Source organism: Schistocerca cancellata, chromosome 11, assembly GCF_023864275.1.
Source record: "Schistocerca cancellata isolate TAMUIC-IGC-003103 chromosome 11, iqSchCanc2.1, whole genome shotgun sequence".
Lineage (NCBI taxonomy): Eukaryota > Metazoa > Arthropoda > Insecta > Orthoptera > Acrididae > Schistocerca > Schistocerca cancellata.
In genome coordinates, this window is record NC_064636.1 from 88593697 (window position 1) to 88619584 (window position 25888).

Below are 25888 nucleotides of genomic sequence, written 5' to 3' on the forward strand. Positions count from 1 at the left end.
AATAGAGTATCACGTAAATTAAAGTGTTGAAAGTGATGCCTGTAAAGTCAGACTGATATTACATTTTGGAAAGTCTCTGTGATAATTCGGTTACAGAAGTAAGTATAATCGTTTCTCGTTGCTACTCATAGGTTCCGTAAGGATGAAAACCGAAGGCAGCTTTGGATACAGGCCCTGAAACGGAAAAACTTTAAGCCGTTTGCACATACGCGCCTTTGCTCGAAGCACTTCGCGGAGAAGTGTTTTGATAGGTTAGTTATTATTTACAATGTATATCTATAATTTGTATTTACAGTGTCTGTCATTTTTAAACCTAGGCTCCAAAATTATTTTCTGAAACTGCAAAGTCTCACCTTTCATCTAAAATATCATTTTTTTTAAACTGATAGTTTAAACTTTTGTAAAAATAGTGGGAACTAAACCTTTGAAGTGCACCTAAAATTGATACTATAAAATGGACCTGCTCCTAAAGTAAACAATTTTGACACCTATAGTTGACATAAGTCCCATAGCCCATTTTCTTTTATAAGTGACTAAAGCTCGAAACGTGGTGAATACAATGTTTAAAGTTTTGACACGAGCCCACTCTTACTGTTTAAAAGAATTTTAACGACTTTTTACTATAATTGATAGTTTATAGTAATTTCGTCCCGCTGCCCACCAGAGTGGCGTTCGATGTATTTGTTAGATTTTATAAATGGTACTTTGAACAAATCCAGGTCAAATGTAGTTCTGGCATAATTTTTCACTAATAAAAAAGTAGTTTTTGTTGGAAGCCTTTGGCAGTCAATTGAGAAATGTGGGGAAAATCCGATACAAACATAGGATGGCAGACCGCTGATTTGAAATCCCGCCACGTTTTGCCAACAGTCACGTGGTTTATGTTGGAGCCACACTAGCCCCATAGCTTCTGCACAGCAAGGCCAGTCTACTAGTATCTATGGTAGAAGGCTTCACTAGACCCCACTTGTTACACATCAAACTTCGCCTGTGTTGCTCCGCTCCGTTGCGGTACATGCTTGACTTGCACACTGCAATCGCATTTAATATCAACCAAATTAAAATGTATACCACCTACCTACTGTTCGCAATCACCTCATTGCTGCGCTCCTTACTTCTGAATTAGCGGCAATGGCTGTTACTGCTTTGTGTCTGACCACAGCCACTAATAATAATGATAATAGTATTAATACAGGGTGATTCAAAAAGAATACCACAAATTTAGGAATTTAAAACTCTGCAACGACAAAAGGCAGAGCTAAGCACTATCTGTCGGCGAATTAAGAGAGCTATAGAGTTTCATTTAGTTGTACATTTGTTCGCTTGAGGCGCTGTTGACTAGGCGTCAGCGTCAGTTGATGCTAAGTTGGCGACCGCTCAACAGAAAGCTTTTTGTGTTATTGAGTACGGCAGAAGTGAATCGACGAGAATCCGCGGGAAACAACTCAGTATGAACGTGACTCGCCTAAGGTGAACGTTTTCTGTGCCATTTCAGCCAATAAAGTTTTTGGTCCCTTTTTCTTCGAAGGTGCCACTGTAACTGGACTACAGTATCTGGAGATGTTAGAGAATTGGCTGTTCCCTCAGCTCGAACAAGAAGCATAACAATTCATATTTCAGCAGGATGGAGCGCCACCACATTGGCACTTATCTGTCCGTAACTACCTGACCGTCAACTACCCGAGGCGATGGATCGGCCGCCAGGCAGCCCGTGACAGAGCACTTCATCACTGGCCTCCAAGAAGCCCTGATCTTACCCTCTGCGATTTTTTCTTACGGGGGTATGTTAAGGATATGGTGTTTCGGCCACCTCTCCCAGCCATCATTGATGATTTGAAACGAGAAATAACAGCAGTTATGCAAACTGTTACGCCTGATATGCTACAGAGAGTGTGGAACGAGTTGGAGTATCGGGTTGATATTGCTCGAGTGTCTGGAGGGGGCCATATTGAACATCTCTGAACTTGTTTTTGAGTGAAAAAAAACTTTTTTAAATACTCTTTGTAATGATGTATAACAGAAGGTTATATTATGTTTCTTTCATTAAATACACATTTTTAAAGTTGTGGTATTCTTTTTGAATCACCCTGTACTGTGTACAGCACTATAGTAGCCCTTATGTAATGACTGCTGTGTCGTGGTGTCAATTAATTCATGTATCTGTTTCGAAGCGAGTAATGAAGTCAGTTCTGGATTATTGCAGTTACCATCTACAACTTGGAGAAGATATTTTCTCGAGAGATTTAGCATTTCTTACGTATATGTCTCACTTTTATCATCAGCAATGTAAGTAACAAAGCACAGCATATGCATGTTGTGGGTGGACTATAACAGTACCTTTAACCTCGACTGCATTAATACTGGTAATTGAGAAGAAGAATTATTGATAACTTACACAATCAGTACTAGAATCTTACAAAATTGTGAAAAATAGTAATGATATTTTGAAAGTAATTATATTCATGACAAGCAGTATCGAATCGTTTAGATAATTTCACTTTATTACCCCCAGGTTGGGAACAACTGTTTTACCACATAGGATAGATTCCCAGTCTTGTAACTGCGTCTCCAGTTATTTTTAAGTTTCGGTTAATGTACATCTTTTTTTCTGCAGGATTACGACGTAGTTACCCCTCTCTCGATGCTTTGAACATCAGTATTGTCTTAGTTTGGTTATTTTCAATGCATGTTTTTGCATGATGTTCATTATTGATACTGTTCCATGCATATTCACCTACATTTACACCGAGCGAGGTAGCGCAGTGGTTAGACACTGGACTCGCATTCGGGAGGACGGCGGTTCAATCCCGCATCCGGCCATCCTGATTTAGGTTTTCCGTGATTTCCCTAAATCGCTCCAGGCAAATGCCGGGATGGTTCCTTTCAAAGGGCACGGGCGACTTCCTTCCCCGTCCTTCCCTAATCTGATGAGACCGATGACCTCGCTGTCTGGTCTCCTTCCCCAAAACAACCCAACCCAACCCTCACCTACATTTACAATTTGAACGGTAGGCTACTTTGAAAGCAGTAAATTATTATCCATACAATTCTGTAAAGTCGATTGTGACGTGTGCTCATTTTACTAATGAATTAGGCTTTGCGTATATATGTTTTGTCGACCTTAAAATTTTAAATCTGTATGTTACTTTGTAAAGAATATTTCCGAGACATTTCCTTTTCCTGTTTGTTTACAGATCTGGAAATTTTGTGGTAAGGTCTTATGGGACCAAACTACTTAGGTCATCGGTCCCTAGGCCTACACACTACTTAAACTAACTTACGCTAAGGACAACACACACACACATTCCTGAAGGAGGGATGGAACCTGTGACGGGGGGGAACCGCACGGACCGTGACAGATCTGAAGATGGTTGTAATAGACAAACGAAACTAGTCATCATGTTTTACACGTGTTATAAACTGCGGTTTAGACACTAAAATTTTTTTGTTTAGCTATTTTTTTAATTTTAATAAATTATGTCAAGGCTGCTGTCTTCTTTATTGACAATGTCAGGCTTCACATTTAGGGTATTTCTTGGCAATGCTGGCCATATGCGAAAATATTCAGCAACAATAAGCTGCCTCCGGTATAAATGCAACCAGTTTATCTTTTTAAAGAAAGCTTTCGTTGTATTCTACGATTTGCTCATATGTTGGCTCTGAGCACTATGGGATTTAACATCTGAGGTCATCAGTCCCCTAGAACTTAGAACTACTTAAACCTAACCAACCTAAGGACATCACACACATCCATGCCCGAGGCAGGATTCGAACCGGGGACCGTAACGGTCACGCGGTTCCAGACTGAAACGCCTAGAACCGCACGGCCTGTACATATGTGGAACATCAGCTTACGGAACATACGTACGGTAAAGAATTCGAAGCGTTTGTTGCAAAATAGACCTTAGCTCTGTTTGAATGCGTTTCCTATTGCATTTGCAGTGCACGTTTCCAAAATAATGCCGTTTATTAGCGAGACTTCGTTCCGACTTAAAGCAGAAGTCCGAAATTTGCTATGAGACTTGGGTATGTATGAAATATATACACATTACACTAAACTGAAGACACAAAGTATACCCAACACTTGAAATCATATAACTTGACATATCCTTCACTAAAGAAACGATTTTTTAAAGAAATATATGCCACATAGCAGATACCGGTTGGCAGCGGTTATTGTTGATGTATTTCGTAAGATGGCACTAACGATGAGCGAATTTCCATCGGGAAACGTCATCACGACCTCACGTGCTCGAAGCTACGCAGCTGAAGGGTGAAATACAGCTGTGTAGTTTATCATCACGTAGAGCGAAATATGCAGCAAGATTTTAGCTGTGTTATCAGATCTCAAATTCACCTCCGCCTCGGATAGCGCGACGTATTCCGAAAGAACCGTCAAAATGTGTGACAGTCATTGTTGTAAGTACCATTCAAATTGGGTTCTTAGATACCAGTCTAACCACTATCCTAGAAAGCGTGAAGTATTGCGAAAAACCCGACAAAAACATTCGACAATAATGTTGTAAGTATCATTGTTGTCTGCTTCAGTGTAGAGTTGGGCAAACTGACATCTTGAATGTCTACTGTATAAGTATGTCCATATAAACACAAATGAAGTGCGAGAGCGCTAATAATGTCGCAGAAAGTATGAAACTATCACTTGAGCGTCTTGGCAGTTTCGTATTTCCTGCAGCAAATGCACTGCTTTCGTGTTGTGTGACTTTCATACTTTTCAATTGGCTGAGGACAGCCATAGCTGAAGACAGAAGAACCACCACGAACGGAACTGGAGGTAGGAGCAAACTGCAGAAACAACAGATATGCTACTGGGATTCCCACATTTCGTTAGTATGGGTAATATACCCATCCTGCTAATTTCCATGCACACAAAGGGAATCATTGTGGATAATAGGCACAGTGACTATAGACTCACAAAAAACGCCAAATAATTCGAATAAATAACAAAATATAACAGAAAAAGTTTGTCTTTCAAGGTGTTTCGAACCGTTACTATAAAGTCACCATGCTTCCCAGCCCTTCCCGTTCACAATTACAATATCAGTGATATATCAAACAGATTGCTTGCAATTATACCTAGATCAAATTTATGTATATGTCTAAAAACTGTCACTCGACGCCTTTTTTTATTCAAAATGTTGTAGGCTTACTTGCGTTTCTTAATACGATTACTGTACATGAAAAGAGAAGTGTATGTTATAAAAAAGTGTAATTTAATCGAATGATTTTCACATATTTATTATTTTGAGTGTGAATAGTATGCGTTGTTTTATTGTTCGGTTAGTGTTTATAAAGCAGATGTTACGCCATTTCGTAATAGGACAGTCAGCTAGAAACTAAGCTTTATTTTCGGATATCTTAAGCTTCATGCTATTGCTTGTCAAAAATATTTCGACACTTTTGAAAGTGTTTCATGAAGTGGTATATTGTGTTTCAGTATCTGTGCCGAGCCCGAATCTCGTACGACACAGAGCAGAATGAAACATCACTGTTTTGATACAATTAGTCCGTTCCAAGCGCAGGTGGACTGAAACAGCCTTATTTTGAAGCAACGATACAGTTTCTGTGTCTGGCTCGAGATCGAATCTGGACCGGTTATCCGAGACAGAGGCTGAATGAAACACCACTGTTTCGAAACAGTGAACCACAGCCGTTCCGAAACACTGAAACAGTTCCACGTATCGATACACTGTATCGATACATAGAAACAGTGGCCAAGTCTACTTCAGTGGCAGTGGTTGCTATGGTATTACGTCCAAACGTGACCACCACATAGGAAATGTTTACAGCTCTTGATAACGTTTCAGTGCAAGTTAAAGCTATTGGATTTTTTCACAAAATTATACTCCAATAAATCCAATTTAGCTCATATAATTTCTGCAAGAGATGCAACATCTGTTACTGTTTGAAAGTAGTTCGTACATTACCCGTAAGAAACGCTACAATAGGCTTTTTTATCGTTGTCAGCCTCCCTTCAGTTCGGATTAGTGCTAAAGAATAGGCAGTTAATTTAATATATTCTTCGTCCTTCATATTGTTTTGCATAAGCCCTGATACTGAATCGATATATGTCAGAATCTAGTGGTATATCGCGGATACTGTAGGTCTATTTTTATTCTTCAACTCGCTAGTATTATCACCTTACTTAAGGCAAACTGTCATTCATTATACAATATGTATATTTTGTCTACATATCGCATTCGGGAGGTCGACAGTTCAAACCCACGTCCGCCCATTCTGATTTAGGTTTTCCGTGGTCTTCCTAAATCGCTTCAGGCAAATGCCGGGATGATTCCTTTGAGAGGGCACGGCCCAATTCCTTCCCCGTCCTTCCCTAATCCTATGGGACTGACGACCTGGCTATTTCGTCCCTCTAATAAACCAACCAACCAACTAGATAACAGAACGCAGCAGGTCATTCTCAATGGAGAGAAGTCTTCCGAAGTAAGAGTGATTTCAGGTGTACCGCAGGGGAGTGTCGTAGGACCGTTACTATTCACAATATACAGGGTGTCTCAGCTATCTTGTCCACCCAAAATATCTCTGGAACAATAACAGCTATTGGAAAACGACTTTCACCGGTATCAATGTAGGGCTGGGGCCCATGAATGTACATATTTGGAAATATTCTAAAACGAAAGCATATGTGTTTTTTAACACAAACTTATGTTTTTTTTAAAATGGACCTCCTATATTTTTTCTGCAGCAATCCATAGCATGACAAAGCACATACACAATGGCGTTGATTGCATCGCAATATTCCCATTACATCCCGAGATATTAAGACGCGAAGTTGACGCTTGAAACACCCGACATGCGCTGCTAGCGCACTTCCTGAGGCTCAGGCGTGAACACCATGCTGCCCGTAATCGCGATGTGATTGACATGCGTAATCACACTTCCATACTTATCAAGAGGTCCGAAACGAATAATACGGTCTGCTGCCATCCTGCATTAACGTCGTACATTCCAGCAGGTATTTATCCCATAGGCTAGGGGTGATGCTGTTCTGTAACATATCTGTGTACCGCAGCGTTAGCCACAAAGTTAACTTCGTTTATCATTAATCCGTTACTTTGTGACTAACGTTGCGGTACACAGATATGTTACAAAACCGCATCACCCCTAGCCTATGGGATAAATACCTGCTGGAATGTACGACGTTAATGCAGGATGGCAGCAGACCGTATTATTCGTTTCGGACCTCTTGATAAGTATGGAAGTGTGATTACGCATGTCAATCACATCGCGATTACGGGCAGCATGGTGTTCACGCCTGAGCCTCAGGAAGTGCGCTAGCAGCGCATGTCGGGTGTTTCAAGCGTCAACTTCGCGTCTTAATATCTCGGGATGTAATGGGAATATTGCGATGCAATCAACGCCATTGTGTATGTGCTTTGTCATGCTATGGATTGCTGCAGAAAAAATATAGGAGGTCCATTTTAAAAAAAAACATAAGTTTGTGTTAAAAAACACATATGCTTTCGTTTTAGAATATTTCCAAATATGTACATTCATGGGCCCCAGCCCTACATTGATACCGGTGAAAGTCGTTTTCCAATAGCTGTTATTGTTCCAGAGATATTTTGGGTGGACAAGATAGCTGGGACAACCTGTATATAAATGACCTTGTGGATAGCATCGGAAGTTCACTGAGGCTTTTTGCGGATGATGCTGTAGTATATCGAGAGGCTGTAACAATGGAAAATTGTACTGAAATGCAGGACGATCTGCAACGAATTGACGCACTTGAATCTCAGTGTAGACGAGTGTACTGTACTGCGAATACATAGAAAGAAAGGTCCTTTATCATTTAGCTTCAATATAGCAGGTCAGCAACTGGAAGCAGTTAATTCCATAAATTATCTGGGAGTAGGCATTAGGAGTGATTTAAAATGGAATATTCACATAAAGTGGAACGTCGGTAAAGTAGATGCCAGACTGAGATTCATTGGAAGAATCCTAAGGAAATGCAATCCGAAAACAAAGGAAGTAGGTTACAAAAAAATGGTTCAAGTGGCTCTGAGCACTATGGGACATAACTTCTGAGGTCATCAGTCCCCTAGAACTTAGAACTACTTAAACTTAACTAACCCAAGGACATCACACACATCCATGCCCGAGGCAGGATTCGAACCTGCGACCATAGCGGCCGCGCTGTTCCAAACTGGAGCGCCTAGAACCGCTCGGCTACTCCGGCCGGCGAAGTAGGTTACAGTATACTTGTTCGCACACTGCTCGAATACTGCTCACCGATGTGGGATCCGTACCAGATAGGGTTGACAGGACAGATGGAGAAGATCCAACGGAGAGCAGCGCGCTTCGTTAGATAGAGTAACTCCAGTGGAAGACTCTGCAGGAGAGACGCTCAGTAGCTCGGTACGGGCTTTTGTTGAAGTTTCGAGAACATACCTTCACCGAGGAGTCAAGCAGTATATTGCTCCCTCCTACGTATATCTCGCGAACAAACCATGAGGATAAAATCAGAGAGATTAGAGCCCACACAGAGGCATACCGACAATCTTTCTTTCCACGAACAATACGAGACCGGAATAGAAGGGAGAACCGATAGAGGTACTCAAAGTACCAAATTCAAATGGCTCTGAGCACCATGGGACTTAACATCTGTGGTCATCAGTCCCCTAGAACTTAGAACTACTTAAACCTAACTAACCTAAGGACAGCATACAACACCCAGCCATCACGAGGCAGAGAAAATCCCTGACCCCGCCGGGAATCGAACCCGGGAACCCGGGCGTGGGAAGCGAGAACGCTACCGCACGACCACGAGATGCGGGCACTCAAAGTACCCTCCGCCACACACCGTCAGGTGGCTTGCGGGGTATGGATGTAGATGTAAAACTAGTCTACATCCTTCTGAATTTCCATACTTTAACTGGACAAGGAAAATATTGCGGTCCTAGCTATCGGCTTACGCCAGTGACGCAGAGAATGCGACAATCGACACAAAAAATACATGGCGACTACAAAGTCGTGACCTTGGCGATATTTCGATTACGAGTATTTACTACAGCGTGAAAAAAATTAGTTGGAATTACAACTATTACGGTTAATCACATAAATATAAATTTCTTGCACAGAAATTTCATGTCTCGTAAAGAAACATCATAACAAACTCTGCAGCATTACTGGCTATCACGACATCTAGTACTAATCAAAAATTATTTATCGTAAATAAATCGCAGATCTTATCGCAAAATACACATTAGCTGTATAGCTCACACGGAGACAGCGATACGCAGTTATGAATATAATATTTGTATAAGAGGTAGACCTAAATCGAAATGGTTATCACACAAGAACCATAACTATTTATTCGAAATTTGGGTCTCACATGTAGCGAGCGATACGAAGTTACTTATACAGGGTGTACATAACGTCCAGAAACACTTTCAATTATTTATTGCACGAGAACCAAACATTGTACAGATATCATACAGATGTCATTTTGAGGAGAAACACTGAAAGTTTTTTTTTTTTTATGTATACCTCCACAGCGTAGTTTGGTAATTTGCCGATAGTCAGCGTTAGCCGCAAACATGGCGAGTTCAGGTGCGTGTGTGTTAGCCTCACCGATCACCAGATCTCACTCCGTGTGTCTTTTTTTCTGTGGGGACACATTAAAGATCAGGTGTATGTACCGCCTCTACCACGTGGTGTATCAGAGCTCCGGGAGAGAATACGGGAAGCGACTGCCACAGTCCATGCTGGGACGGGTATGGCAAGAATTCGATTACCGTATTGACGGTCTGCCGGGTCACTCACGGTTCGCATATCGAATGTTTGTATTTAAAAAAAAAAAAAAAAAGCTTTCGGAGTTTCTTTTCAAAATGCAATATGTATAACATCTGTACAATGTTTAGTTCTTGTGCAATAAATAATTGAAAGTGTTCCTGGACTTTATGTGCACCCTGTACATGCATATAGGATATCATGAGCAACGGAAACGGCTATCACAAAAATGACAACTATTAATGGGGAAGGAAAAAACGAATATCGTAAAAACAGCACTACCGTTACAGTGGCGACCACGATGAACAGTAGGAATTTAAAAAGAAATTGTTCGAAAAGGAAATGTCGTAAATCGACTAAATATTATAATTCCCTCTCGAACAGAAAAGACAGTATTTTGCCTCTCATTCACAGCACAGATTAAAAGGGTTAACTCTAATGTCCGAATCCACCCGTCGGCTTTGAGCAAAGACGACATACCCATGGCAAAAACACTACATAGAGGCAATCTTTGAAAGCGTCTGATCATGTTCGTAACCAAACGAATGTAGCATATGGTAAAATTACTATCATGGCTCACGTGTTAATTACTTAGCGACGCATTATATCCAAAAGAATTGAAGGTACCAAAAAAAAGAAAAAGAAACATACAGAGAGAGAGAGAGAGAGAGAGAGAGAGAGACCGTACGTGTCTGAAATAAATTATCTTCGTAATTTATATCAGTGAGAAAGCATAGAGAACCTTTAATTCCACTGCAGTACAGCGTATGTTCAAGCCGTAACACTGTTTCACAACGTTAATTTTTAATACTAATTACTGAATCTAACAGGACTACCGCGGGAAAGTTGGGGTTTGGGGCGGGAGAACTAAAATATAACACAACTCGTAAATGAAATGTGGGGAAATTGTAAAAGAAAAACCAGTACACAGGTAACGAAAATTCACAAAAAGTAATAAATATTTGAACCGGTAACTAGAATCATCCATATAGGTCAGTTCTAGTTACTGATTCCCACCACTGCATGGTTTATTATTTAGTTCGTTTTTCCAGCAGATGTATGCACTGAAATGTGTAGGTTTTCAGCATTTGTAACTGCTCTCTGAACTACTGCGAGGAAGTAACAAATACTGGAAGCGGCAACTTGAACTGACCTATATAAATTAATTCTAATTGCCGATTCTAAAAATTCCACAGTTCGTTATTTAGGCCGTTTTTGCGAGTATGTGCACTAGAGTGTTACACGATTTCTACATTTCATGTTACTCTCTTCACTACTGTTGTTGCGGTCATCAGTCCTGAGACTGGTTTGATGCAGCTCTCCATGCTACTCTATCCTGTGCAAACTTCTTCATCTCCCAGTACCTACTGCTATACTTTCAGAACCTGACTCTTAAATCTACACTCGATGTTAACAAATTTCTCTTCTTGAGAAACGCTTTTCTTGCCATTGGCAGTCTACATTTTATATCCTCTCTACTTCGACCATCATCAGTTATTTTGCTCCCCAAATAGCAAAATTCCTTTACTACTTTAAGTGTCTCATTTTCTAATCTAATCCCCTAAGCATCACCCGACTTAATTCGACTACATTCCATTATCCTCGTTTTGCTTTTGTTGATGTTCATCTTATACCCTCCTTTCAAGACACTGTCCATTCCGTTCAACTGCTCTTCCAAGTCCTTTGCTGTCTCTGACAGAATTAAAATGTCATCGGCGAACCTTAGTGTTTTTATTTTTTCTCCATGGCTTTTAATACCTACTCCGAACTTTTCTTTTGTTTCCTTTACTGCTTGCTCAATATACAGATTGAATAGCATCGGGGAGAGGCTACAACCCTGTCTCACTCCCTTCCCAACCACTGCTTCCCTTTCATGTCCCTCGACTCTTATAACTGCCATCTGCTTTCTGTACAAATAGTAAATAGCCTTTCGCTCCCTGTATTTTACCCCTGCCACCTTCAGAATTTGAAGGAGAGTATTCCAGTCAACATTGTCAAAAGCTTTCTCTAAGTCTACAAATGCTAGAAACGTAGGTTTGCCTTTCCTTAACCTTTCTTCTAAGATAAGTCGTAGGGTCAGTATTGGCTCGCGTGTTCCAACACTATGAAAAATAAAAGACCTCGGAATGGGTACCTACAGGGGATAGGCAAAATAATGTGAACACCTGTACTTACTTCGGAATGGTTTATTAATAAAGAGTTGGACCCCCATTTTCCGTAATACAGCTGCGAATTCTACTTGGAATACTGGCGTTTATGATTGTATAGTCTCCAATGGAAGATTATGCCACTCATCGATCAGAACCTCTTCTAACTTCTGTAGTGACGAGTGAGGTGGAAACCGCCCACAAGGGTTCCATAATAATCAAGTCCGGGGATTGTGTTGGCCAGGGACGCTGCAGTTCAGTTGCATGCTCCTCATACCACGATTGTACTGTCCAAGATGTCTGAATGGGTGTATTACCATCCTGAAATATCACATCATTGTTGGGGAACAATATTCACGGTGTCTACGTGGGCAATAAGAAAAAAATTCCCGGATTTTTCCCGGATTTCCCGGTTAAAAACACAATTTCTCCCGGATGAAATTACGTATAAAGCGGGTGAAAATACATCCGTGTTAAGTAATAGTATACTTTCCCTCGGAGCTGTAAAATCTATCAGTCCTTTGAATCGTAAAGGTCTTATACCGGCGGAGGACGTCCCAGCACTTTAGGAAACGAAATCCATGAAAAACAATGCGTTTGGAAAGTTGTTTGATACGAGACAATATACACAGAGTTTATTTTCGTATTGCGAAAGTATATACGCAAATTCCACAAAGTACAGCACGGTAGCTTCCGAAACTCTAAAATAAAGATGTTAATCAGAGCACGAGGCCTACGAGAAAGACAGGCCGCGGCGCGTACGTTACGAAGGTAGGCCGAGCTCGCAAAGTGCGTTTCTACACCGGTTAACTCGTAAGTAGATGTGTATGTATGAACGAGAATTGCATCGTCTATTGGCATCCACTGTTATTAGTCCTACAATGATAGGAAGTCCGTAGGCCTACTAACAGGCTCTAATTTGGCAATTAAAATCGTGCCAAAATGATTATCAGTTGCGTAGAAAAGTCGAAGTGTTCTGGCATGAAGAAACTTGTGACATTGCTCAGTAACACACTATGCACATTTTTTTGAAAGTCACTTACACTTTTTGCCATCGATCGCATAATTCTTTATCTGTGAAAGAACAACATTAAATATGAAAACTAACTTGAAGCTCGGTCTTTTTTTAGCGTGTGTTACACGTTAAGTCATATCAAATACAAATGTGCCGGTAAAATGTGAAATACTGGCATAAATGACTTATCTTCTGGGCCCGACATTTTTCAAATGGCTGATCCTCAAAGTGTTAACGTTTTGAATGAGAGTTATAACGCCCTGTGATTTAAGAAATTCACTGCACATTCTCACACGTAACATAAATCATCTTGCGTGGAAATTTACTTTGAAAGTAACGCATATCAAGCCACTATTCGTAATATTTTCTGGTAATCTGTTAGAAATGTAAACACAGAAATGTCACGAAGATCGAATGCACGTTAGTTGTTACGGACGTGCTGCATAATCTTCAACCTAAAGCCTTTGACACTTTTCGGTGTCGGCACTCTGGTCTGTGCATTGTGTAAATTACCCATTTTCTAAGCAACTAAACTTTTATTTTGGTGTTATTCTCTGATTTATGTTTCATTGCTGCAGTATTATTCAGCAGTAGTGGACTAAAGTTCTTTGTCAGTGTATCAGATCTTACACGTCAAAGCTAAAAAAACTTTAACTGAAGTCTAAAACAATGAAAAATCCCGGAATTCTAAAAAATTCCCGGCTTTTTCCCGGATGAAAAAATTCCCGGGTTTTTCCCGGATCTCCCGGATGTCCCGGGCCGTATACACCCTGAATATTTGAATCACGGGATGCACCTGATCACCTAGACTGTTCACATAATCGTCCTTTGAGAATAATGATGGGACCAGCAGAATATCATGACATGGCTGCCCACACCGTCACACTTCCACGTCCCTGCTTAGCCGTTGGAATCAAGCAATCAGTAATGTAGGCTTCTTTTGGCGTTCTCCAGATGTAAACCCGGCCCTGTGTTGAAAATAACGATAACGTTGACTCGTCGGACCTTATGACGTCGTTCCACTGATCAGCTGTCCAGGATGTGTGCTGCTCCTGTCACCATGTTTTCCGCTCCGTGCGTTGGTTGTCGTCACTAATGGTTTTGATATAGCAGCACGTCCACGAATATTCGCTTTATGGAGTTCTCGGCGGACAGTGTCGATAGATACGGGCCCCCGAAGATGGCTATTGAGCGGCCTCTTAATCAAGAAGTGTGCACTATTCATAAACAATCTGCACTGATGCCTAGTCCGTACTGAACACGCACAGTCCAGTGCGACACCTCCGGTGTCGACCGTCAAACACAGCCATCCGATTACTACCACTGAATATTTTGCCTAACCCCTGTACATAGGGTGACCAGATGCAATTGGTAAAAAAGGAGGACAAACAGCTTCAAAAAGGAGGACAAAGGAAGAAAAAAAGAGGACACATCAAACGAGTCAACTGCAGATGAGGATACCACCCGTCAGCTTTGGACAAGTCACGTGACTGCCGGGAATTACCGGTAAAACTAGTAGTTGTTCAAACAAATTTCGCGCTTGCAACCGGTCGTCGTCCAATACTTCGCACGATATTTCAACTGGGCACCTGCCAGTCATCTTCAGGTGATTGTAGAATGAAGGCTTTCACGACCGGGTGACATGGCTGTTGATATACAGGGTGATTCAAAAAGAATACCACAACTTTAAAAATGTGTATTTAATGAAAGAAACATAATATAACCTTCTGTTATACATCATTACAAAGAGTATTTAAAAAAGTTTTTTTTCACTCAAAAGCAAGTTCAGAGATGTTCAATATGGCCCCCTCCAGACACTCGAGCAATATCAACCCGATACTCCAACTCGTTCCACACTCTCTGTAGCATATCAGGCGTAACAGTTTGGATAGCTGCTGTTATTTCTCGTTTCAAATCATCAATGGTGGCTGGGAGAGGTGGCCGAAACACCATATCCTTAACATACCCCCATAAGAAAAAATCGCAGGGGGTAAGATCAGGGCTTCTTGGAGGCCAGTGATGAAGCGCTCTGTCACGGGCTGCCTGGCGGTCGATCCATCGCCTCGGGTAGTTGACGTTCAGGTAGTTACGGACAGATAAGTGCCAATGTGGTGGCGCTCCATCCTGCTGAAATATGAATTGTGCTTCTTGTTCGAGCTGAGGGAACAGCCAATTCTCTAACATCTCCAGATACTGTAGTCCAGTTACAGTAGCACCTTCGAAGAAAAAGGGACCAAAAACTTTATTGGCTGAAATGGCACAGAAAACATTCACCTTAGGCGAGTCACGTTCATACTGAGTTGTTTCCCGCGGATTCACGTCGATTCACTTCTGCCGTACTGAATAACACAAAAAGCTTTCTGTTGAGCGGTCGCCATCTTAGCACCAACTGACGCTGACGCCTAGTCAACAGCGCCTCAAGCGAACAAATGTACAACTAAATGAAACTTTATAGCTCCCTTAATTCGCTGACAGATAGTGCTTAGCTCTGCCTTTTGTCGTTGCAGAGCTTTAAATTCCTAAAGTTATGGTATTCTTTTTGAATCACCCTGTACTTTCCGGGATGTGAGGTCGTGGTCCAAGAACTTTTCTGCTCCTTACGTTTCGTCCAGGACTGCGCTGGACTTCCGCAGAGGCGCTGCTCCGCTGAGTCTTGCCGACTGACTGGTCGGTATCTGAGAGCGACTTATATATTGTGAGAAAGGGGGGCGTGGTTCAGGTGACACGTGATGAGCAGTGGTAATCCATAGCAAAGATGAGGTTGACTATCGATTACCACCTTGTCAAAGATAAAAATTATTAGCTATTTTGTAGAGCCACTGTCCATTTATCGCTAAGTTTCATAGCCTCCTCTTTCCTATTAAAATTATCGTGATGTTTATAAATTTCGATAGCTTCTCCATAAAGCCGTGGATAGTAATTTAACGTTGTACATAAAACTGCGGTATCCGAAAACTTCACTTGGTGGTTGCCTGGTGGAAGAGCATGTTCCGCTACAGCTGACTTTTCTATTTTTCCAAGTCGACAAAGACTTTTATGCTCTTTCAGTCGCGTGTTTACGCTTCTTTTGGTGGTACCAATGTAAACTTTACCACAGGTACATGGAATTTTATACGCAACACATGTCGACAGGGGAGGGCGTTTATCCTTCACAGATCGCAGTACTTGAGTTATTTGATAGTCAAGTCAAGTACTACGATCTGTCACCCGGTCGTGAAAGCCTTCATTCTACAATCACCTGAAGATGACTGGCAGGTGCCCAGTTGAAATATAGTGCGAAGTATTGAACGAAAATATCGTGCGAAGTATTGGACGACGACCGGCTGCAAGCCCGAAATTTGTTTGAACAGTCAATTCGCTGGGAAAATTTTAAAATTCACAAAACTAGTAGTTAATTGTTACTGATGGTCAGGTGGTGGTTAACTGAGCAATATAAAAAAATTAAAAACATTGATTGTGGTGACAGTGTGGCGTCAATTGTTTTTTATGTCAACAACACGGAATTGTTTACAAAGCGAAAAACGTAAGACCATTCACTTCCCTTCATTCGACGCACAGCTACCAACATCTACAATTCAAGCAGCAGCTGACGACATGTAAACTGCACTTTAACCTTCCGAATACAAATAAATTGAATGACTATGAAACAATGAAATAAAACTATGACAGTTAATCTGTCGAGTTATTTCTTACCTTTATTGGCCACTGAGACATACGTTCCAGCTCCACATATCTTACATTCCGCTTCAAATTCATTTCTCCCTTTCTTAAAGCCGGATATTTGCAGGAAAGGACATCAGAAAATGTACACTTTCGTTTAGGCATAGCCAACTATTTTACGTAACTCACTCGGTTAAACATCATACTCACAAATCACACGTGCACTCAAGCCAAACCAATACAAAGCGAAGATACGAAACGAAAATTTTAAATAATCGATATTTGCATTCGCTTATAGGTAGCTCAACGATAACATCGACGATCCTGGTGCCACCTACTAACACCGCCTTTGTACGTGTTTGTCACGAAGGCCGTGCCAATAATTAAAAAATTTAAGAAAAGAGCAATAGAACGGGACGAATTGTAAATTTAACTATTACGCTGAACTATGCGAAAAATCCGGACACTGTAAAAATCCAGCCGGACCCTGGACAAAGAGCTAAAAAGGAAGACATGTCCGGATTAATCCGGACGTCTGGTCACCCTACCTGTACAACACATGTTACTTTCTCGTAGTAATTCAGAGATCAATAAAAACCTTTGAAATTTCACAAAAACCCAGTCCGCTCACTTACTGCAGACACGACCAAAATCATGAATCACCGTATTGTTGGAATGTGTATTTGAAATCGATCTCGCATATAGAAAGTCAGTTCTAGTTACCCGTAGGTGTATGCCCCGGAATGTAACAGGATTTCTGCTTTTGTAGTTGCTCTCGTAACTACTGCGAAAAAATAGCAAACATTGGAATCGGTATCTAGAATTAAGTAAGTTATGTAGGAGGTCAATTCCTGTTAACCTATTTCAACCATTCCGTTGTTCATTGTTTAGATCGTTTTTGCAGTAAGTGTGAACACTGAAATGTAATAGGGTTTCTACACTTGTAATTCTCTCTGAACTGCTGCGGAAAAGTAACTGATGCCGGAATCGACAACTAGAATTAACGTACGTTCTAGTTATCGATTCCAATATTTGTTACTTTTTGTGAATTTTCTCAATTTGTGTACTGGTTTTTAGTAGTATTTCTGTGTCGGTTTTTCCACAGGTCGCTCTGACTCTTTCACATACGCTATTATTTGTTTAGTTTTCCTGTTGTTGCGTTTCATTGTAGTTTCTCGCCGCGCAAAACACAAACTTATCCGCGGTAGTCCGTTTAGAGTCAACAATCATTATAATCAATTAACGCTATCTTATAATATTACCGAAACAACTCATATACATGTGACGTGATGTATTCTTTACTACTAATATATTTCATTCATTTTTTCCATTTTATTTTGCTGAGAAATAATAAGAGACAAACACGTGATATCGTTAACGTGAAAATACTACGGGGCCATATATATGTGAACTATGGTTTCCGTCTCTCGCATTGCTTTGTTTCTGAACATTCTTCTCAGCTCTTTCATCTTTGTAATATTTGCTCCTTGGCCAATTCTGACTTCATTGGTCAAAGCCGACGGGTTGTATTCCCTGCTTCACTAGACCCGACTTCATGAAGCGCTATACCATATTGTAATGGAATTTAAAGGTTCTCTTTGCTTTTCTTAACTCGCATAAGCTACGACAATAACTTACTTCGAGCATGTTTATCCTTTGTTTTGTTCTTTTATATTTCCATTATCTTGAATTCATTTCAATACAGTTCGTAGCTAAGTAAATAATCGCCTGAATTGTCACTATAATTTTATCCTCTGTTACATTGCTTTGTTTACGAATATCATTCGCTGCTTTCAAATATTACCTCTATGTAGCGTCCTTGCCTCCCATGTTGCCTCCCGTATGACGTCATTGCCCAAAGCCTACGAGTGGAATCGAGCACTAGAGTTTATCCGATAAAAAACAGAACTTCTCTCGTAACCGAAGAAAATATGACATCAAAAAGCGCTTCAAAAGAAATGCAGTTCAAGACGCGGGGAATAGAATAGAGTCCGATTACAGTCGTGTGCTTTGACCGATGACGTCGTATTTCGAGTAAAGACGATCGCTTAACTTAATTACTAAGACCACCACAGATATCATTTAATACCAGGTCATTGCACTCAACAAGATGGTGACCTGCAGGATAGACATTATTCTCAAACTCAGACGTAAAAATCTCACGAAATAGGCTTATTTCAATACGGAAATAAAATGACATTAACGGGGCAACCGCCGGAATGAGGGGGTTATGGGTTGGAACAAACTCATAAAAAAAAGTGACGCTAATATCAGTGCACAGCAACAAAGAATCGAAAACTAGACACGCAAACTCAGCTAGAAGAAACGAAATGAAAAAAGTCAAAAAATACACAATTAGAGTCGAATAATTTGCTTGGCCTATATAGCTCAAACGAAGACACCGATACCAAAAAAACCTTCCACACACAACCATAATTCCACCCCTACAAATACAAGTAAACAAACACAAATTCGAAAACCCTCATTTCAAAAAGCACAAAGAAACAGCCTCACAATGAATGAAAAAGCTTATGAAAATAAACTTATGAACCACCAACAATTCCAAAATAATCAAGGTTGGCCTCAAAAAAAAAAAAAAAAAAAAAAAAAAAAAAAGCACACACACACAAACAACAACAATAACCACAACAACACGACACCTATAAAATTAATCCATTTCAAATACGAAGCGCCTCCACAGTGTCACATTCGAAAAAAAAAGCAACCAGATATTAGTAACAATCAAAATTGTAAATAAGATCACTACTCGTTTCATTCGCAACAATTTAGTTACGCACATACTCTGTCTAACCTCGACAAACGGGTCACATAACAAAAACAGTCAAATACTTGTTAGAAACGAAAATATAATTATAACCACTAATCGTTGCACTCGGAACAATTTAATTTGTACTCATAAGTTTCTGCTTAACCTTACCATCGGGAATCGTGTCAAATACTAAAATAAACAGCACAGCTTACAGACATCATAATATGCACGAGTAGCTAAGATAGCCACGGATAAAATTTAATAAGAAGCCGCTTACATCATTCGCATTGTAAACTCATGATTCATAGGTCAGGGGTCAATGTGGACGGGTGAAATCTGACGGTCCCTTGACACACTGTCACAGCAGAAACTGCCATTACGTGAATGGTCAAAGCCGACGTATGGTATTCAAATTTGTCTTGACCATACAGTTTATTTTCATTCATCTGCTCCGTGGCATTATCACCCACTTATCCATATTTAAGATTGTCTGTCATTCGCTACACAGCATAAATATTGTCCCTTTCCTGAACCTCCACACAGTTATGCAACACGTATTATTTCCACCACACATGTGACACCAGCATTTTGCGAGTACTGCCCACGGTGTTGCTACATTACCGTTTGTACAGTTCGGAGATCTATAAAAGTAGAATGGGGAAATAGCTGGTAATAATTAGCTACCTCTACCACGAATGCGCCGTGCTTGCGGTGCATATTAAAAAAAAAAAAAACTCCTTTCTTTGTACATGCAAATTACCTTAGCCACACCTATGTTTATATCGTGCCACAACGATTTGTAGATATGCGGCTGGACATCTACATCATCGGGACAAGACGCTGCCCTTCGGTGAATTTATACGCTCTAAGTTTACTTGTAAAAGGAGCATAACTTACGGAAGACGAACGCGTCGCAGGGCGTCTCGACGAACCGCACGTGGTCGGCGAACTCGCCGCAGAACTCCTGTTCGAACTCGTCTTGGAACCACTGCTCCTTTTTCCCGCCGGCTGCTTCCTTTTCGGCATGGTCTTCCTACGTGCCGATTTACTTCCCACGCTCAAATTTTACAACGCGCCTACACGACCGAATGTTGCAGATCGCGAATATTCGCTCTTCCCTGACGATTGTTATGCGGCTAACGGACAAATGCGTCAGAGATACTACTAACTCGTGTTCGAAGGAGACTTCTTGATGTATACTCTATGGAGGAGCGAGTCCGAAGGAGTACACAAGTTTAAACGCTGCACGCACGCACTAAATATAGACTCGTGGAACCGAAACGACTTTGAGACAACTCCTGCACATTGACGAGTTCGGTAGAAGTGGTGCGGTATCTTAGAGACGCAACTACAGAAGTCTAATTGTCAGCGAGGTCGCAACTCATTAGCGTCTCAGGAAGCGAGGAAGTCCAGCGGTAACGAGACGCGACAGTCAATCGCTAGGTCGCGTCATCTGGTTAGCTCATCAAATTCAAATAAATTTATATAGGCTACCGAAAGAGAACTGTTTTGTTGCATAAGGCATCGTAAATACACATACACTACTGGCCATTAAAATTGCTGCACCACGAAGATGACGTGCTGCAGACGCGAAATTTAACAGACAGGAAGAAGATGCTGTGATATGCAAATGATTAGCTTTCCGGAGCATTCACACAAGGTTGGCGCCGGTGGCGACACGTACTACGTGCCGACACGAGCAAACTTTCCAACCGATTTCTCATAAAACAACAGTTCACTGGCGTTGTCTGGTGAAACGTTGTTGTGATGCCTCGTGTAAGGAGGAGAAATGCGTACCATCACGTTTCCGACTTTGATAAAGTTCGGATTGTAGCCTATCGCGACTGCGGTTTATCGTATCGCGATATTGCTGCTCGCGTTGGTCGAGATCGAATGATTGTTAGCAGAATATGGAATCGGTGGGTTCAGGAGGGTAATACGGAACGCCGTGATGCATCCCAACGGCCTCGTATCACTAGCAGTCGGGATGACAGGCATCTTATCCGCACGGCTGTAACGGATCGTGCAGCCACGTCTCGATCCCTGAGTCAACATATGGGGACGTTGGCAAGACAACAACCATCTGCACGAACAGTTCGACGACGTTTGCAGCAGCACGGACTATCAGCTCGGAGCGCCTGCGATGGTGTACTCGACGACGAACCTGGGTGCACGAATGGCAAAACGTAATTTTTTCGGATGAATCCATGTTCTGTTTACAGCATCATGATGGTCGCATCCGTGTTTGGCGACATTGCGGTGAACGCACATTGGAAGCGTGTATTCGTCATCGCCGTACTCGCGTATCACCCGGCGTGATGGTATGTGGTGCTATTGGTTACACGTCTCGGTCACCTTTCGTTCGCATCGACGACACGTTGAACAGTGGACGTTACATTTCAGATGTGTCACGATCCGTGGCTCTACCCTTCATTCGATCCCTGCGAAACCCTACATTTCAGCAGGATAATGCACGAGCGCATGTTGCAGGTCCTGTACGGGCCTTTCTGGATACAGAAAATGTTCGACTACTGCACTGGCCAGTATATTCTTCAGATCTCTCACCAACTGAAAACGTCTGGTCAATGGTGGCCGAGCAACTGGCTCGTCACAATACGCCAGTCACTACTCTTGATGAACTGTGGTATCGTGTTGAAGTTGCATGGGCAGCTGTACCTGTACACGGCATCCGAGCTCTGTTTGAATCAATGCCCAGGCGTATCAAGGCCGTTATTACGGCCAGAGGTGGTTGTTATGGGTACTGATTTCTCTGGATCTATGCACCCAAATTGCGTGAAAATGTAATCACATGTCAGTTCTAGTATAATATACACTCCTGGAAATTGAAATAAGAACACCGTGAATTCATTGTCCCAGGAAGGGGAAACTTTATCGACACATTCCTGGGGTCAGATACATCACATGATCACACTGACAGAACCACAGGCACATAGACACAGGCAACAGAGCATGCACAATGTCGGCACTAGTACAGTGTATATCCACCTTTCGCAGCAATGCAGGCTGCTATTCTCCCATGGAGACGATCGTAGAGATGCTAGATGTAGTCCTGTGGAACGGCTTGCCATGCCATTTCCACCTGGCGCCTCAGTTGGACCAGCGTTCGTGCTGGACGTGCAGACCGCGTGAGATGACGCTTCATCCAGTTCCAAACATGCTCAATGGGGGACAGATCCGGAGATCTTGCTGGCCAGGGTAGTTGACTTACACCTTCTAGAGCACGTTGGGTGGCACGGGATACATGCGGACGTGCATTGTCCTGTTGGAACAGCAAGTTCCCTTGCCGGTCTAGGAATGGTAGAACGATGGGTTCGATGACGGTTTGGATGTACCGTGCACTATTCAGTGTCCCCTCGACGATCACCAGTGGTGTACGGCCAGTGTAGGAGATCGCTCCCCACACCATGATGCCGGGTGTTGGCCCTGTGTGCCTCGGTCGTATGCGGTCCTGATTGTGGCGCTCACCTGCACGGCGCCAAACACGCATACGACTATCATTGGCACCAAGGCAGAAGCGACTCTCATCGCTGAAGACGACACGTCTCCATTCGTCCCTCCATTCACGCCTGTCGCGACATCACTGGAGGCGGGCTGCACGATGTTGGGGCGTGAGCGGAAGACGGCCTAACGGTGTGCGGGACCGTAGCCCAGCTTCATGGAGACGGTTGCGAATGGTCCTCGCCGATACCCCAGGAGCAACAGTGTCCCTAATTTGCTGGGAAGTGGCGGTGCGGTCCCCTACGGCACTGCGTAGGATCCTACGGTCTTGGCGTGCATCCGTGCGTCGCTGCGGTCCGGTCCCAGGTCGACGGGCACGTGCACCTTCCGCCGACCACTGGCGACAACATCGATGTACTGTGGAGACCTCACGCCCCACGTGTTGAGCAATTCGGCGGTACGTCCACCCGGCCTCCCGCATGCCCACTATACGCCCTCGCTCAAAGTCCGTCAACTGCACATACGGTTCACGTCCACGCTGTCGCGGCATGCTACCAGTGTTAAAGACTGCGATGGAGCTCCGTATGCCACGGCAAACTGGCTGACACTGACGGCGGCGGTGCACAAATGCTGCGCAGCTAGCGCCATTCGACGGCCAACACCGCGGTTCCTGGTGTGTCCGCTGTGCCGTGCGTGTGATCATTGCTTGTACAGCCCTCTCGCAGTGTCCGGAGCAAGTATGGTGGGTCTGACACACCGGTGTCAATGTGTTCTTTTTTCCATTTCCAGGAGTGTATTTGTCCAATGAATACCGTTTATCGTCTGCATTTCTTCTTGGTGTAGCAATATAGTAGTGTATAATATAAACCATTTATGTAATTATTCATGTTTTGACGCCGTCTCATACGGCACAGTAGCTGTTTATGGCTTTGGTGTATAGAGACATTGTAAATATGTACACACACATAAGAAAAATTCGTGCACCTGGACTTCGCGGCGCGATTCCTCACATACTGACATTACAAAAACGTCTGTCACAAAATTTCGTCCTTCGCAGGTTTCGGGCAGTATATGGATGTAAAAGACTGGCAGTCTGTCATCAACATCTACATCGATACTCTGCAAATCACATTGAAGTGCCTGGCAGAGGGTTCATCGAACTACCTTAACAAATCTCTATTATTCCAATCTCGTATAGAGCGCGGAAAGAAAGAATACCTATATCTTTCCGTACGAGCTCTGATTTCCCTTACTTTATCGTGGTGATCGTTTCTCCCTATGTAGGTCGATGTCAACATAATATTTTCGCATCCGGAGCTGGAAGTTGGTGATTGGAATTTCGTGAGAAGATTCCGTTGCAACGAAAAACGCCTTTCTTCTAATGATGTCCAGCCTAAATCCTGCATCATTTCAGTGACACTCTCTCCCATATTTCGCGATAAAATAAACGTGCTTCCCTTCTATGAGATTTTTCGATGTACTCCGTCAGTACCATCTGGTAACGGTCCCACACCGCCCAGCAGTATTCTAAAACAGGACGGATAAACGTAGTGTAGGCAGTCTCCACTGCAATCACGTGGTAACTACCGCCGCCCGGGTGTAACATTAACGCTGTGCGGTTGGGGCAGTGAATAGTGTTTTGGGTTAGCATGCAGGAGGTCGAGGGTTCGACTCTGGGTAGAGGCTTATTTGTTTTCATTTGCTAGAAGTAGTCTGCGTGGTACGGTATCTACCGTCTTAAACGTCATACAGCGATTACAGTAGGTCTCCTACAAAACATTTTTAGCTATGTACTACGAACACAGAAACGGAAATACAATCGTTTTCATTGGTCAGCTCTCAAAGAAACTTTTTGCATGTCGTGGTGTAATCTCCCCACGGAAAATTACCCTCTACCATGCAATAATTAATAATGGTCAATCAAATCATCCACATTTATTTACGTTTGAAAAGTATCTGAGCAGATTTTCTAGTAATATATGCGCCGACAGCTCGTCGACGCCAAGGTATTTTTCTAGTACGTTTATTCTTTGGAACAACAGAGGTACAGAGATGTATGCTCCATGGTTATTATAGAGAGAGAGAGAAAGGAACAGCTTCGGAAAGTATCGGTTGGAAGACTTTGGGATTGCTAAAGGAGATTTATTTACTCTTCTTCGCGCTAAAGCGAGACAGGAAAGTTTGTGCCGCTAGCGTGGTAGATAAAGAGAAAGAAGGACTTGTAAAAGTAAATTGCATGAGACTTAAAATCCACGGAAACGGAACATGTACGGAAATGGATTCAATATACAATTTTCCTCAGAAATAAGGTTTGTGACCATTTTATTCTAGAGTGAATGACGAATGCGTTCTCTGTCTGAATCATTGATGATTGTCTGGGCCCTGTAATTAATTGGGAAGTTTCAGCTGTGACGAAGAGAGCCTGCAATCTCTGAGTTTTTTTTGAAATCGTCCAAAAAGGCTTCGTCCACATCTGAAATTTTAGATCTGTCGTAAACTGAACGAAGTGTTCAAACGATCGATTTTCCCAACTGAATGCAGCGCTTAATAATAATAACGTATGTAAAGATCTTTTCTAGCAAGCCAGCCGCTGAATATTAAGAAGAAGGGCTCCACCAGAGATTCTACTAGGCTGATTTCATGTAACTTATATTTGAACTGTACACAGATAAAGGACAGAGAGAGAGAGAGAGAGCGAATGGAATTCTAGAAGTTACTCAGAATCCTCCCATTAGTATAATGTTTGTTTGTCTTTGCACGGATAAGCCTGATAAGAAAACCTAAGCCCTTGACTTTATTGTACAGAATTGTGTGTGAGGGTGAGAGAGCGATAAAGGCGACAGATACACTTCTGTACAGACAAAACATTACACCAAGTTAGCGGCTAGCTGCATTAACACACACATAGACTTTCATCAAAACCAAAGTAGTAAGAGAATTCATTAGAGTGGACGCGAATTGTTTCACACCCCAAACTTGTTTTGTGTGCACTCTCCCACAATGGTCCCAGCGATTAATACCTGCTATTATTCTTGCCAAGTTCAGGTCCATTACATTTTGTTACGG

General features: G+C 42.2%; 1 protein-coding gene across 4 annotated transcripts in view; it reads right to left on the reverse strand.

The window, feature by feature from the left end:
• Nucleotides 1–25888, reverse strand: part of LOC126108795 (brain acid soluble protein 1-like) — a 367990-nt gene that overhangs the window by 154955 nt on the left and 187147 nt on the right. The gene's annotated exons all lie outside the window — the stretch shown is intronic.